The following is a 15,700-nucleotide window of genomic DNA, read 5'->3' on the forward strand; positions in this document are numbered from 1 at the left end:
GGGCAGGGCTGTCGCTGGCCGTGGGCAGGGCGCGGTCGTAACACACCACAGAGTGCCACCTCCTCCGCCGCTTTCTCCCGCTTCGGCGGCGGCGGCATGGGACAGCTGTTGCGGGGCCCGTGTGTACGAAAGGGAGCGCTGTCGGCGTCCGTGCACACCGATGTGTGCAGCCAGCTCAGGTGCGTCACGGCGTCTGCGGTGCGGACTAGATTTTCCTGGTATTTTAATCCTCCGAGAGAAAGTGTCAAGTTTGCGAAGTTTCAAGCCCCACCCCAAGGGATTTCGTGCCCAAGAGAGCCACAGCCAGCACTTTTCTACAAGTTTTGTCTCTTTGAGGACGTTAGGGTGTATACTGGAAGATTAGAGGAGTACCTGTTTCTGTCTCTCATTTCCAGCTTCCTGCCTTTCCAAGGCAAGGAAGCTTAGCTCTGCACTTTCTGTATTTTACTGGAGACCTCTCCTAGGAAAGACATGTTTGTGAGCCAAGTTAAAACACATCTCCCTTCTTCAATCAGTGCCATGGCTGTCCTCCAGAGTAGTTATTTGAGTTGGATCAGAGAAGAAAAACCACCACATACAGAATCTTAAAACATCACAGAAAAATATCCAACCACTCCACAGTCTTCCGGGTTGAATTGAATGCAATGTATTTTAATATAAGAAAAAATGAATTATCTCTTTGATAGGATTCTATTACAAACCATTTGAACTCTCCTAATCCACCTTAACAACTTAAAAAAAAAAAGGAACCTGAATTAATTGGCTTTTCCCTCAAATTCCCCTTTAAACTGGGACTTCACAGTCTTCCTAGGGAAGCTCTGACTGTGAGATGCCAATGCCTTAAGTCCACCTTGCCTCCAGCGCGCCCTGCGGCATCGCGGAGTTTGCGGACGGCAGCGTTTCTCTTGCGGTCACACAGTCGAGGGCGGCCCCGAGCCCGCATAGTGGGAGAGGAGCAAAGCGAGCCCTTCTCGCTCCCCTGCGGAGCCGAGCGGTCGTGTCGTACCAGCTCCTCCTGGCGGTCACGCCGCCGCGCTGCAGCCGCCGCTGCTGTCCCTGATCGGACCGTCCGGACAGTCGGGCCCCGTCACCCCAGCAGGGCCCAGGCCGAGGAGACCGACTTGCAGGAAGCCATTTAGTGAAGGGCTCACTCCTGGGTGGAGGGGTCTCATGGCGAGAAATAGGAGTGCCAGGCACGGAAAGGACAAGCCAGTGCATGTAAAAAATTGTGGCTGATGCTTTTTCTAACAGCAAGACCTCACATCTAACTGTGACTATTTTAACTGGGACCATTAGTGCTCTTGGGTCTCTCATGCACAAAGGAACTTGCTGAAATAATGAGAAATAGTAATCATCTTGGCTTCCCTAAGTGCAATAGAAGCTATAATTCTTCTTGTTATCTGTGAATTCAGTTCTCATGTGATTCTGACCTTGAGGCCTTACTACGAAATGATGCTTTACACTTTCATACTTTGAAACCACATGAGCTACATGGTGAACACCAGGTGTGTGACTTGGAACTGGTGATTGCTATAATTCGTGGTGGCCAATAAGAACAGTACCGTTAGACTAAGCAGGAGGCTTTTATCCAACAGGAGGCTGAATATTTTTACCAAAGAAATGGCACAGAATTATCTCTGTTCTCTGTCATTTTCCAGTTTGAAATAGCTTTAAGAAAACTCGCAGCTTCTTCGGAAAGGACTGAAAATAGAAAGTGAGTTTTATTCCATGCATAGGTTGAACATGTATTTTGATTTAAGTTAATTATTTGCATTTCTTTCAGGATGAATTCTAGTGCATATCCAACTGCCAGTGCCTACACTAGGAAGTCCCACTTGGAGAAGTACCATTATCGTGAATAAGGACATTACATTTCTTGTAATTAAGGTGAGCATAAGCTCCAAGTTATGCATGAGATTCATTTCAATTACAGCTTGCCTCTTGTAAGCTAAGCAGTTAATCAATGGGCTATACTGTGACTACACCCTTAAATCAATAGCTGGACAAACACCATTTCCCTGAAATACTCTGCCTCTGACTACATTATCTGGAAAAAGAACAAGCCAGAGTTTTGCTGAGCCACCCCACTGGCTTAGTCCTGCTTATAAGCTGGAATATTTTTAAAACCAGATGATTGGTAGAGGGCTAAACATCAGCCAAGCTGATGTGCTCTTCAATTTACAGCATGTTAAACATTCCTGAAACTGTGATCACTGATATGTTTGGGTCAATCAGATGTCTTGTTACTTCTTTTTTGATTGCAATGAGCAGCTTGAAGATAAAGGAAATACAGTCTCCAAGCTTCTCAGCCCTATACTGGAGAAGGGAGAGATGGTCACTGTCCAGACCCAGAATCTGAGCATGTAAAAATATAACAAAATAATTTCTGGTTTCCTTGCTTTGTTTCTTATATTAACTTGATATTAGCAGCCTGACAAAGCTAGGCTCATAGAATACCTAGCTGCTAGTGTTTCACACTGATTTTAGCCAAGTGAAGGCCTTGTTCTCCTCATTCCCCTCCTGACCCCCAGTACACAGCTTCCTGGTGATGTGGGGTAGTTGTAATTTCAGGCAGCAGTGATTCCTCCCATCAAAGGTAGAAGAAATGGGGACTGAATAGAGATTTCAAGATTTCTTCCCTGCAGTGAAAGTTATTTCATACTCAAGTCAAAAGCCAAACTCTAATGGGCTTTCACAGGGTTTGGATTAAAGGCAAGCAGATGGAGACTTTACTATTCTGGACACAGCTTGCCTGTGCTGGACATGAAGAGCCCTGCCTCTGCTAACAATCTCTGCTGGGCAAAGAAGGCTGGCAAAACAGGTGCAGAGCAAGGCTCCGTTTGCACCAGAGCCCAAAACTATCAACAGCTCCAAAGTGCTCTCCGGGTCAGGAGAGAGTATCCTCTTATGGCTGGAGCTGCATCTGCCAAAGGGGATGCAGCTGCAGCCCGCTGCTGGATGACAACAGCCATGTGTAGGCACTCTCTGGCTCAGGGAAGTTCTAGCCTGTGGTAACGTTGCATATCTTCATCTGATATTCTCTCACAGCTCAAAGCTTCGGTACAACCCCTCAACTCCAAGTTACAGAGACATTGGCATGGAAGTTATTTTTCAGCAAAAACCTTTTTGGACTACCAAGATTAGCCCCTCCAAATCCTTCCCAGGCTCATGGAAATTTCTCTCCCTTCACTGAGTGCTGACACTTTCTCTTCATCACTGGTTTGGATGTATACCCAATGCCAGATCTAACCTCAACGACAAGTTACTGAGTATAGTGATTGCCACATTAATCTCATCAGGGCTGTGAGCTCTTTCCCTGGAAACTGCAGTGGGACAGCTTGAGCTATTGCTTTGTGGTGATCTCTCTCAATAGCACAACACAATAGTCCTTCATTTACTCTGAATTGTGGTTCCGGATCCTGGGTGGGGTCGGAATAGGTGCTTTTTACTCCAGTCCAGCATAATTTTTCTAGATTTCACTCTCCTAAAACTTTGTACACAGCTTGTTCCCACTTCAGCTCTATCTGTACTCTTCCTTCTTTATCCATCAGGTTACCAAACACCTCTGTTTCTATCCAGCATTTCCCCAGCTGTCCCTGAGCACAGCTTGTTCCCAGCCCTATTTAGTAGGTTGGTTTGGCTTCTGGCAGTGAGCTGGTGCCAGTGAGCTCTCAAACTAGTGATAGCCATTTTTAATGGAACCACCTAGGATTGCTGTCAGGAGAGGAACACTGAGCACATGGTGCAGTGTGCTTGCACTGGTGGAACGGGGGTCTGCCCTGAGGATGTGAAAGCCCCTGCATACAGGCTGTAGCAAATTGATGCCCCTGCTTCCTCAGTGCTGCATGTCCCTCCACACTTTTTCTCTTTTTGTTTTGAGCTACTGGATCAGTGAAAATGTGGGCCTCAGGAGCCATCCATCAAGGCAGGATCAGCTCTCCATATCCCAGTAACCTAGACTGGCTGATTCACAGCACTCCTGCTGATCACAGGGTCTTCCTGATGCAGCCTGCCTGGTGCCAGCTTACTTAGTGAGAGTGTTTTACACTGTCCTTCTGCACTACCTGAACCTGCAGCCTCCTGGAGGAAGTGCAGCCCCTGCACAGAGCCCTTTGTCCATGTGGTCTGTGTGTCTCAATTCTTTCATTCGCAAGGAAGTTATTTGGACTAGCTGGCTACTGGAAAAGAGTTGTGCTTGCAAACCTGTCTTGTACAGATGCAGGGTTACCATCAAAACAATGCTACTGCTAATACAGCATGTTTCTCTTGGGGAAGGGTGTGAATTTTGGAATAAACTACTGGCAGAAAGTTAGTGTGCAAAAATGTTATGTGCTTACTGTCACTACAAGTTATTTCCACACTATAGGAGAGCTTTGTACAAATATATGAGCAACGCCCATGTATATGCCTGACTATGGCTCTGTCAAGGTGGATTTGTATTTCACAACCAAAAAAAGCACTCCTCATGATGAGATATTCTGGCAACCAAAGGGCCGGATTTACAACTGGTTGTGACTGAGGGAAGGCTGAAGTTAAAGTATTTTGCATTTCATAGCAGCGAGGTGAACATTAGAGACCTTGACCTGCAAGTGATTTCTGGAAGTATTTACAAACTTGTCTCCACCTAGAAGAGAGAAATCTGGAACCTTTTCTATTGCTTTGACTCCATAATTGATTTTGCAGAAAACTTCCGAGACAGAGGGACTCTACAAAGATTTTTTTTTTTTTTTTTTTGAATACTGAAGCACCATGTAGAACATGAAGATAGGCAATTTCTGTACATAGAATGGATCCTATCTCCCCTGTACTCTGAGACTGTCTGTTTTTAACATCTGTGACACTTTGCTTTTAATATCAAAGCAATAAATGAGTAAGTGCTTGAGGTCTTGTACCTGGCTCTTGAAAATAATAATAAGACTTGTCAGGTGCCTGATGGTGCTCAGTTAGGGAAATTGTTCTCATTCCTATTAAAGGTGATCTGCAAAGATGGAAAGAAATTTGTCCTGATGTTCTCAGGACCTCTGACAAGCAAAGTCTACATAACAGTCATGAAAGAAATACATTGAAATTCTAGGTCAGCAACATCCATTATACAAATACAACCCAGCCTCTCCAGACAGCTGATTCAGCTGGGAGGATTTTTCAAATAAGCAACATCAAGCATGATGACCTTGGTTTTCATGACTTGGAGTGAGATCCTTGGCTGATCTGAAATGGCAAAGCTGCAGAGTGGTGAGCAGCTCACCGAAACTTGCAGCATCCATATTAGAATAGTTCTGGGAAGTCACTGCTTCCTGCTCACCCTGAAATACAGTCCATTCTGGAGGGAAACACAGTAACCATTTGTGTCCATTACTTTTTCTTTTTGTTTTGTTTTGTTTTGTTATTTTTTTTTAGGCCACGAAGTAAAGTGGTTGCAGACACCTCTTCAAATGAAACTGCTGAGGTGACTTAGGGAGCCAAAAGGTAATTATCACATGAGACGATAAATAATGCATTGGGTACTAGTCTCTGCTTTCAAGTAGGGTTTCTTGAAGGGTGAGATACCATGGCCTACAATATTCATGTCACATATATTAATAGCTTTTCTCTTTTCCTTCCTGTGGCTGCCAGAATATGAGAGTGAAGAATATTGTTCAATACAGTCCACAGTAATTCCAGGCACCTGCCATGGTACAGCATAACAGAAAACAGAAAGGAAAACCAAACTCAGTGTCTTTCCAGAAAAGGGAAGGTCAAAGCACCTTGATAATAGCCCATAGACCTTCGTTCCTTCTGACCTATCTTGCAAATCCAAGAAATTGTACTTGAAGATGTATCTATGACTGGGAAAGATACTGCCTTTAGGTAGAGACTCTCCATCACCTCCTTGTAAGCTGAGTCAGGGGTTAAATACCCTCACTATTAAAAATATCCTCACTTTAATGTGTTCTCCAGGCACATATACAGTCCTGTGATGGGCCCAGTTAAAAACTGAGATGGACCAGACTTGACCAGAAAAATAATGCCAGGCTAAAGGTAGAGTTAGTATTGTTACAGGAAGAAAAATAATGGTCATAAAATTTGGCTTCTACTGCAAAAACACACCCAGAACACATCTTAAACTTTTCAGCAATTTCTAACAAAGTGCAGCTTTTGAACTGCCAGTGAAACTGTTCTAATTAGTCTTAAGGTAAAAAGCCCAGCTGTGCCAGTGGAAAGGCAGCTGTTCAGTTCTCTCTAAATGAAGCAGAGAAAAGGCCCAGCTTAAGTAGCAAAACTACTTTACAGGGCCCTAATATCTTCTCTCCATTGTGTTGCCTTGAGAGGCTGCTGGATTCTTTCCAAGGACAGAGGAGCCCCTTCAGCTGCCCACAATGCTGGAAGGGGAAGACACAGAAGAAATAAATATATGAATTCAATGAACCTTTGCTTTTCTTCCCCTAGTCCCTCCCCTCCTTAAAGGTGTCCTCTGCCTCTGCATGAAACTGAGAGGTGAGGTACTGAGAAATGGGGAGCAGTGTACCCGTCTCTTTACTTTCGGCCATGGGTCCTGCTAGAGAAGGTCGTCTTTGCACTGTGCCTGCATGGTTCATGGTTTCTCAGCTCGGCCCATCTCTTACCCATACCAGGTACACCAGGGAGCCTGTAGTTTGCCCACACAGGCATCCTTGGCCTGACACTCAGTCACTTAGCGCTGTACAATAGCATGCTGAACCAGCAGCATACACATCAGCATATGTAGCACACCATGCGCTCCAGGATGTAACCTCTAGCCACATATGGGGAGCAAGTGTATTACTGAGGACAGGTGTGGTCCCATCTCAGGTGACAGTATAGTCTTTTGCATCAGGCCACACTGAGGCTCTCTTCTCACTTGTAGGGGCTCTTCATGCCTCCACATTCTCTAGGGTTTTGTTTTGTTCAATTCCAAGTGACTCAAATGATGAGATTTCCAACCCTCCTAGCTCTTTCCAGCAGATGTCTCTTCTGGGAGCATTGGCTGTTGCTGCAATTCCTATTGTAACAGTTTTTTCTACACATTCCAGCTGTTGGGAACAAGATATTGACTGATACTCTCAGTCTTCACTGAAGAAAATAGAGTCTGCCTTGTATGTAAGGACAGCCAAATTGTCTGAAGGCAAGGCAGCTGAGCCTGGATGTGATCTAGCTGCATTAGTCAAGCTCCCTGGATGAGCTCAGAAGCCCTGGGTTCAACCTGTTAGCACAGGAAAGGTGCCACACTTTCCTGACTAGCCGAAATTAAGACTCAAGTGGACTTATTAGTTTGGTCTCTGCAACTGCAGTGACCCTTACACCATGGTCTGCTCTGCAGTGGAGATATTATCTGTCAGGAGCCTTCCCACTGGTGGGATGAGAAGCAGGAAACAGAAGACACATCTGAGTCACAAAAAAAGTGTCCTAGTTTTGAAGGTCCCAGCCCATGATTTTTCAGTGTTTGGGGTTGGTGACCTTGTGAAGTTGCCCTGCTGTGCACTCCACATCTTAATGTGACCCATTTAAATTTCTAATCCTTATTAAACACAGTGTTAACATTCAATAAATATCTTATTGATTGCTTATTTACTCATCTGGTATTTAACTAGCGTTCTCTTAAGGAATGACTAAATAGTCAGAAGCAAGTGATAGTTACTGCATTTAAGAGGATTCAACTGATATAAAAGGAACGGGGAAAGTACCCTTCAGAGGTTAAGGACTGCAGGAACAGAATCTGCCCCATAGCTAAGCGTGATAAACATTTTTATATTCAATAGGCCTTACTAAAAATACCATAATGCTTTGTTAAATCAAAATGTGTTTAAATGAAATCCAAACACCTTATCTACAAACAAGAAAGCATTTCAGTTACTGCATAGCTTAGCTGGCCCAAAACAATACTTAGTTCCTCAGCCTGCAAAACCTATGGCTGGCCACTAAACAGCACAGCAGTAAGAAACAACGCTCCATGTTGTGCTTACCATGTGCTGCATAAAGTGTGTCTTTTTTTGGGAAAAATGAAATACAAAAGCATAAGAGTCTCTTCCTCAGCCTTTTTCATATCCAAGAGTTTAGCAAGACAGGTAATGTAGGTGTTAGTTTCTGCAACTGGCCTTAGTGCTTTTCCTTTCTGCAACATTGTGTGAGCCACTTAGCTTGCCTGTGCCTCAGTTTCTCCACTTACAGAGTGACATGCTGTGAAGATAATTCATTCAATGATGTCTAAAGAGGTCTTTGAGTTCTTCTTGAGAGCTAGGAGGAGCTGGTGAACACTCAAGAAAGTCAATGCAGTAGAACTTTATTATTTTTGTTGTTGCTACACATTGTCATTTCACATAACTCCTGATTTGTGTAGGACTGTGTCCTTCTCATTGATCTCAAACTAAAGATCAGAAAAAAAGCAAAAGAGTTTTGGGGGATAAATGAGCTTCCTCATCCTCCAGGCCAGCTAGAGTTCATTCAGTCTTTATCCCTGCTTAGCTTACTGTTACCACATTTGGACTTGCCCAATATGTGAGTGAAGAGGAAGACCAGCACAGATACTACAGAAAAGAGTTCTTTTTCCTCTAGGAAACTGGCCAACATTTTTGTTTTAATTTAGCCCAGTTTCCTTGCAAATTACTTTCTGCCTAGCTGTCAAACTTTCTGTAAACAGTTTAGAAAGAGTCATAAGATAAATCTCCCAAAGAAGACTAAAATAAACATAGTCACAAGTTACTGAAGTGAGCTCTCTCTTCCTCCTGCTCTTTGTTAGCTGTCACAGGAGCTAATTTTCCACTGAGTCACAAAAAAACAGACCAGGGAGGTAACAGGAGACAGCACAAACAAAGTCATAATGGAGAAAATCTACATGTATTTTTTTAAGCTTTGAGATGGATTTGAACAGATAACTGAACTTCCTCAGATAACAGGGTGGCACTAAACCAATTATGTAAAATGACTTTTGGTGTTCTCTCCTCTGCCTGCTAGGCTGAAAGACAACAAGGACAAAGCCTGTGTGAGGTCCTTAGACTTTCTTCTGTATATCCTCTCACCAGGAGCTGCAGCTCTCAGGAGCCCACATGAGGACTTTGAGAGCTTCCTGTCTCCTGCTGCCTGAACCAAAGCAAGCACAATATTGACTAGCTTAAATATGCAGTGTGAGGATGATGCTCAGGCTGTGATTAAGACTACAGCTGTGACATGCTCAGATGGGCTTATATTATGATTTCTGCTCAGGAAACAAAATAATATTTAATGTGCAACACCCATCTTAATTGCTTTGTTATCTTAAAATTTCAAGCTTGAATCCGATTATGGTCAAATGCTCTGTAATGTCCAAAGAAGTTAAAATGCTGTCCACGTACCACTAAGAGTTTCTACTTAAATGCAATTTATTCCCTGATTTAATGTTTTTAGTAGGGCTCACTGGTCAGAATACCAAGATAGAAGTAAGCAGCTCAGCTTTCTCAATACTTGTCTATATGAGACTTCTTCCCCACTCCAGATGAAAAGCAGTCAATGATGCAAAAGGCACATGGAAACAAAGTGTTTAATCAATAAGGTGTTGAGCTAGAAGTCACAGAAAAAAGGGAGGTCAGGTTCTGCTGCATACAAGCAGTACAAGAATTTGGATCATACCTCCGTCACATGCAGCTTACACAGGATTTGCGTTTGTGGCACATGGGGCTATCACTGTGTGTGGGAAAGTAAAAATTGAAATCAATCCTCATAATGATAGCTCTACAGATTGGGATGTCAGCTTTGATATGAGATAGTGACTGCTTCTGTGCACATGTCCACTGTATCCAGAAGCCAAGGGGAGGAGCCAAGAGCTAGCTGAAGCATTTCTTTGAGCTCAGAGCCTTTGACACCCTGTATTTTGGATGCAGTTGACTGTGCTGACAGGGGTGTAATTAGCAAAATGATGATACAGTCTGGGGTCTGGATCTTTAAAATAAACAAAAGATGGAATCAATCTTTGGCTCCAGGAAAGGTGTTTGCCTGTAGGATTTGCTTTTAGGCAGCCTTGGTAAGAGAAGAGTCATGCTATTACATTTCCAATATGTTTATCTTGGTGAAAATCCAAACATTGAATTTAGCTTGGCTGGTGAGGGGGCAATTAGGTTGGCTGGTGAAGAGGTAGGAACAGAAGTAATCTGTAGCCTGGTATGTACAGAAGGGAGCTCAGGGAAGAGAAGGTGTATCCGGGACTGCCACCACCTTGACTTACCCAAGTCAGGAGCCCTGCACTAAAAAGAAACTTGAACTGAGCATTTCCTATTCACAGTTTCAGTACATGGTTGTATGTCTCTAATCTTTGTGAAACTCCATCTGTTATGGATCTTTTTTATGCTCTTCCTTAGGGTTTTAGATGCAACTTAAGTTTTTCCCCGCTCAATCCATAATTTGATTTTCACAATTGCAATTCTGCTGTGCAGTGTCGGACAATATTGCTTAGATGTGTATCTTGATTTTACAAATGTTTTTATATCCCCCTTGGTATTTACCACAAGCTCTAATTTTACTTGCCTGGAAATGGGCATATTCACTAACAGCCAGGGTGCTTGGAAAAGAAGATCCAGATTGTTTTACTTAGCTCTCAGTCTTTACTAGTTACTTGTTGTGCTTCTTGTTGGCCACTTGAATAGACTTCATTATGGATCCTGGCAAAGCTAGAGAGATACAATTGATGTGAACTATTCAGGTAACAGAAATCCCAGCTGTGGATCTGTTTGGAAGATCAGTTGTTGCCAACCAGTCATTCATCTGGACTGCCCAACAAATATACCTGTAATCCTTGCTTTGCAGCAGACCCACTTTGTGCTATGCCAGAGCTGATCAACATTTTCTACTTCCCTAACCACGGTTTACCCAACTCCCTCACTCGTGCTGCTGTCATTAGCCCTCTTTTCTCCTGGGCTTTCAAGAAAGTCCAAATGAGAGACTTTCACTCTCAGGATTTTACTAGTTTGCCCTTTGTCAGAAACATTTTTTTTCCTTTTGTGTGCAAAATTTAAAACACAAAACAAAAAACAAAACAACAAAAACAGCAACAAAAACCCCAAATCAAACCAAACCCCCCCACAATACTACTTCTAGTCATAATAAAAATAAATCATGGTAGTATGGCCAACAAGCTTTTTATTGAAATTCCATTCTTTCAGGAGTTTTCCCCATACAGCAGCATAATCCATGAGTATTAGACAGGAAGTGTTAATCCAAAACCACAAGATAACACAAGTGGGCAAAACCCAGGAAAGTTGTTTGAATTTGGCACCACGCTTCCCATTTTTGTCTCACAAAAAGTTCCAGAAATGACCTTGGATTTGCTTCTCCTCCAAGTCTCATGAATAGAATTTGAATAGAATAGAATGAAAAATGTTCAAAAATAGAAAAGCACTATGGAAAATGTTTGGGTTTGCATCACAATTTTACTTCAAATTTAATTTAATTTTCCCCACTTCTTAAATTGTTTCCATTTTTTAAATGTAATTTCCTGATACGTTACTGGCATGCACTGCTGCTTCTGATAGATTATAATATGACATAATACAGTAGCTGAAACACTTTATTATTATTTTAATGTAATTTGGTAAAATGTATAGTTTTAATAATTATCTGTTAGTTAGAGTTAGTTAAAACTTTTTGCCATATTCCCTAGAGTATTTTATCTTATTCTTTCAATCTGTGCTGTAATGTAGCAGACTGACATTTTGTGCACTGTAAATAACTTGAATGCCAGGGTGAGTCAACAGCAATGATTTGCAGAAAGCAGTGTTAATAGTGCTGTAAGAAATAGCTTAATATTAGAGGTACTTAGCTCATGTTTTCCTTCCCTGTATCAGCAGACACTTTACTAAGACAATTCATTCATTACTTCTGTTTTCCAGATAGGTAACCAGAGGCTTAGACTAGTACAGGTTTCAGGACAGTGTTAATATATGGGATCTGCATTTTACGAGTACTGCCATAATTTTTCCACACCATTGTTTTCTAGGAGTTTTCAGATGCAGCAGCAGCCCAGCACAAGAAGCAACACAGCATTTATACTATACCCAGCCAAAATTTCCCCCTGAACTCTCTGGTATTCAGGAAAAGACTGTTCCTTTCACAAGGCTCAGCTTACCTCTCACACCAACCACTTCTGATCTTTTGAGGGACCCTTAATCTCACTCATCACTGAGTGCAGAGAGCAGACTTGACTCCAGATTTTTGCAGGCTGCAAAGGTGGGATGTAGCAAAGGAAGGCCCTCTGGTGTCATGCTTTCTTCCATGTCCACTGCATGCCTGCAAAGATCTTAGTGGCATGCTAGGTCTAACCACGGACCGGCACCTCTTATATGCTGAGTTTCTACTTCCTTGGAATTTGGGTCAGGCCCAAACTGAGCAATTTCTTTTGCTGTTGAGTCATTGTATTCTTGAGTGGGTGAGACCTTCTCTCAGCTAGGGCTCAGACCAGGCCCTTATATATGAGTCAGCACTTCAGATAGGGCAAACTGGCCTTGGCCATCTCTCTTGCAGGTGCAACCTGGGGGCAAGCAACCTTTACACCAAAAACACCCCAAGCCATAGGGATCGCTATTGTGCCAGAGGATGGCAAAGGCCTATTCCTCTCTCTGTCCCTGAGAGGACAGGTTGACTCAGAGGAATGAGATGAGATGCACAGAGGTCTGTTTGCTTCTTCCTCTTCTCTCTCATTCACTCTCAGCTGTGCTGCTATTCTAGACACATGGACCTAAATCTGAACCACAGGCATTTACATGGCTTGATATTTTTATAGCAAGAAAAATGAGTTTCCATTTAGCCAAAAGTGGCTGGAATCCCAGGTCTGGAACTGTGCTGAGGGGTAAAGTCTGGGGGAAAAAAAAAAAAAGAAGCACAAAAGGAAATCTCCAACAAGGAAACATTAAATGCTATGGCAACAAGAGAAACAACAAATAGGGCTTAAAGACACAGGTTCAGCATTAATTTAAGTGCTGGGAAGTACAAAGAGGGAAATATCCATAGCTTATAATGCTATGTAGATGTAGACAGACAGGCTGTGTCCTGCTGCAGGCTGCTGGCTTTCATCAGAATCCCTTCTGACCACTGAGCTGACATTACATGTGGAAACTGAGCTAATCTCACATTATCCCCCTTTCCTGAGCCTTCTTACCAGTCATGTGCTGTAAATACAAAGGAAGGAGCATATCTGTGTAATTTGTTAATCCAGTGATAGGAGTTGGCTGAGCTTCTGCTGCCAAACCATTCGCTTTTGAGCCACAGACAGATTCCTCCTTTCCCCAAAGAGCAGAGATTTTTCTCCAGTGACATTTGACTTGCTCTGTACTAATTGACAGCTCCCTGTTGAAAATGATGTATGTGTTCAGGGTATGCTGGGTTTTGTCCCAGTTCACCCTGGCCTTAGCAACAACACTTCATTGTTCTCACTTTAACTTCTAAATCCCTGGCAGACAGATAATTTCCATACGTAAATCTTCTGACTTCTATCCAGAGTACCCCAAAAGAAATTTCTCTTGTTTCTTCTTTTTCCTCTGTGGATCTGAATCTCTAGCCATCGTGGCACAGAAGTTTCCCGTAAACATTTGGAGAGGATAGACAGGTAAAAAGTAGTCTGCAAAGTGCTCAGTGGAAGGCAGGGGCTTCTGGAAGGACACAGGTTTCAGCCAAGCAGATCTGAATTTAATGTGTTTGCACTTCTGCCACAAACTTCCTTTGAGATCCTTGTCAAGGCACCTCCTTTCACTATGCCTTCAAGCTCTGAAGTATCGATGTTAGAGAGACCATAACCTATCTGGGCTAAGGAATCTCTCCTGTGTGCACATACAGCATCCACCATAATGAGACTTCAGCCTGAGCTGAGACCTGAAAAAGCTACTTCCATATAAACACCAGGTGAACTTGTTGTGTAAGGTATTGACAGGCTGTTCCCTTGCAGCACACTGCATTGCAAAACTCAGCGCCTGTATTTCTGTGTTCCTGGAGCTGCTACAAAGTTGAGGTTATAATAACATATGCATAGTAATTTGGAAGTAATATTTGTGAAACAGACATATTTTCTTGTAAAAAAAAAAAAAAGAGCAATTCTCCACTGTGTGTTTAACTGGTTGGTTTGGTTTGGTTTAGTTTGGGTTTTGTTTTGGTTTGGGTTGGTTTGTTTATTTGTTTTTGTTTTTTTAATTTTAAAAATGACATCACAAGACTCTGCTTCTCAGCATTCAATGGCAATGACATCTGAGTTTCAGGCAAGTGACTCCATCTCTTATTCAGCTGCTCTGACCGTCTCTTCCCCAGACTGACCCATTTTCTCCTCCTGTAAGGTGATATTGCATTTCCTTACTATCCTTGCCCTTACCCCAAGGCCTTTACTGTGAGCCTGTCCCAGGCTGTGAGAAGTCATAAGGAGGAGACATATGGCCTAGACATCTGCTGCTCTGGGGACAGGATAGGCTACTGCAATACACCAAGACTGCTGTGTGTCATAGTGTGCATGATGTGAACTGTCCCTGTGTATGTCCCTGTGAGGCCACCATGAGGGCTGGCTGGGTTTCACAGACCATTCAGAGATGTGAGAAGTGGCTGAACTTCACAGAGAGGGGAGCTTTGGGAATGTTTGGGGGAACAACTCTTGCCAGGCCAGCAGCAATCTGGGAACTGCAACAGTAGTAGCATAGAGGACAGAGATTGTATGGGTAACTATGTCAGAAATACCAAACTTGAGTATTGATGTAGCAAAACTGGAGCCAGTAGAGAAGCTGTAATATAGAGGGAGTTGTTTATGTGGGAGGGAATTGAGCTGAGAAAGGAAAGGACAAGGGCAACAAAGAGGAAGATCAAGTAATAGGATATTAAGGTGCAGACTGGGCTGTCCAAGGACAACTGCCATGCAGCCCTGCACCTGACTGCTCCAACGTGGGGCAGAAAAATAAGTCAAACGTTCTTTCTGATACATGTTTGTGTGGCCACTACTTGTAGCACTGACCACAGCACAGCAAAGCAAGGAAGGTCACAGCAAACCTCCTCTCTCTTTAGTGATGTTTCTGTGTCCAGGCTGCTCAAGGTTTGGAGAAAACATGTGCCAGGGTGGCAAGAGGGGACAAAGAGTAGCAGCAGCAGCAGTAAAGGCAGAAGATGAAATTTCATTAGTGTAAATTCCTCCCTCTGAAGAGCAGACAGGGGAAGCAACTCTCACCTTCAGTGTATTTCACGGGGCAGACTAATTGTGGGGGACAGGAACAGGACAGTGGTTATTTATCTTCCTCTGATCTACCATTTGATCTGGAACTGGTTCCTTAATTTCTTCTTGTATAAGTTTTCTTTTTCTATAATGACAGGATAAGAATACCCTGCTTTGAGAAGTCTTTTGATATCCAAGGAGGAAAATCTTCATATAGAAGTTACAGATTATTAGCTTTATCAATGTTGCAGCCATCTTCCTCTTGGACAAAGTCTCTCATCTGTACTAAGAATATTATTGCTGCATAACTCTCTCTGGTGTCACACTGAAATATATCTGCTTTCATTGTACAGAAAGAGAGTTGTGTTGCTTTGTTCAAGGACTTGTTAAACTTCTCAATGTGTGTCCTGGCAAGGTGTCATGAAGAAGTACATACAAGGGTAAATGAGAATAATGACAACCTTTTTCTTTGGCTTCTGTCTCAGTGGATTTGTGTTCTCTGAGTTTCAGGAAATTCCAAGTTAAAAAACCCCAACCAAACAATGAATAACAGTTTATCGTTTT

At 42.9% G+C, this 15,700-nt stretch overlaps 1 protein-coding gene across 4 annotated transcripts in view; it reads left to right on the plus strand.

Annotated features, from left to right (window-relative positions):
* Positions 1-11: 11 nt before the first annotated feature.
* The window catches only part of PAMR1 (peptidase domain containing associated with muscle regeneration 1), a 108,855-nt gene continuing 93,166 nt past the window's right edge, over positions 12-15,700 (plus strand). For 2 of the 4 annotated variants that reach the window (XM_065064861.1, XM_065064862.1), the window contains exons 1-3: positions 12-179; positions 1,784-1,887; positions 5,398-5,466. The gene's annotated coding sequence lies outside the window, so the exon portion shown is untranslated. Of the gene's footprint in view, positions 1,888-5,397; positions 5,467-15,700 lie in introns of all 4 variants that reach the window. The other 2 variants (XM_021284556.2, XM_065064867.1) reach the window with 2 other exon arrangements.

This window comes from Columba livia, chromosome 5, assembly GCF_036013475.1.
Source record: "Columba livia isolate bColLiv1 breed racing homer chromosome 5, bColLiv1.pat.W.v2, whole genome shotgun sequence".
Lineage (NCBI taxonomy): Eukaryota > Metazoa > Chordata > Aves > Columbiformes > Columbidae > Columba > Columba livia.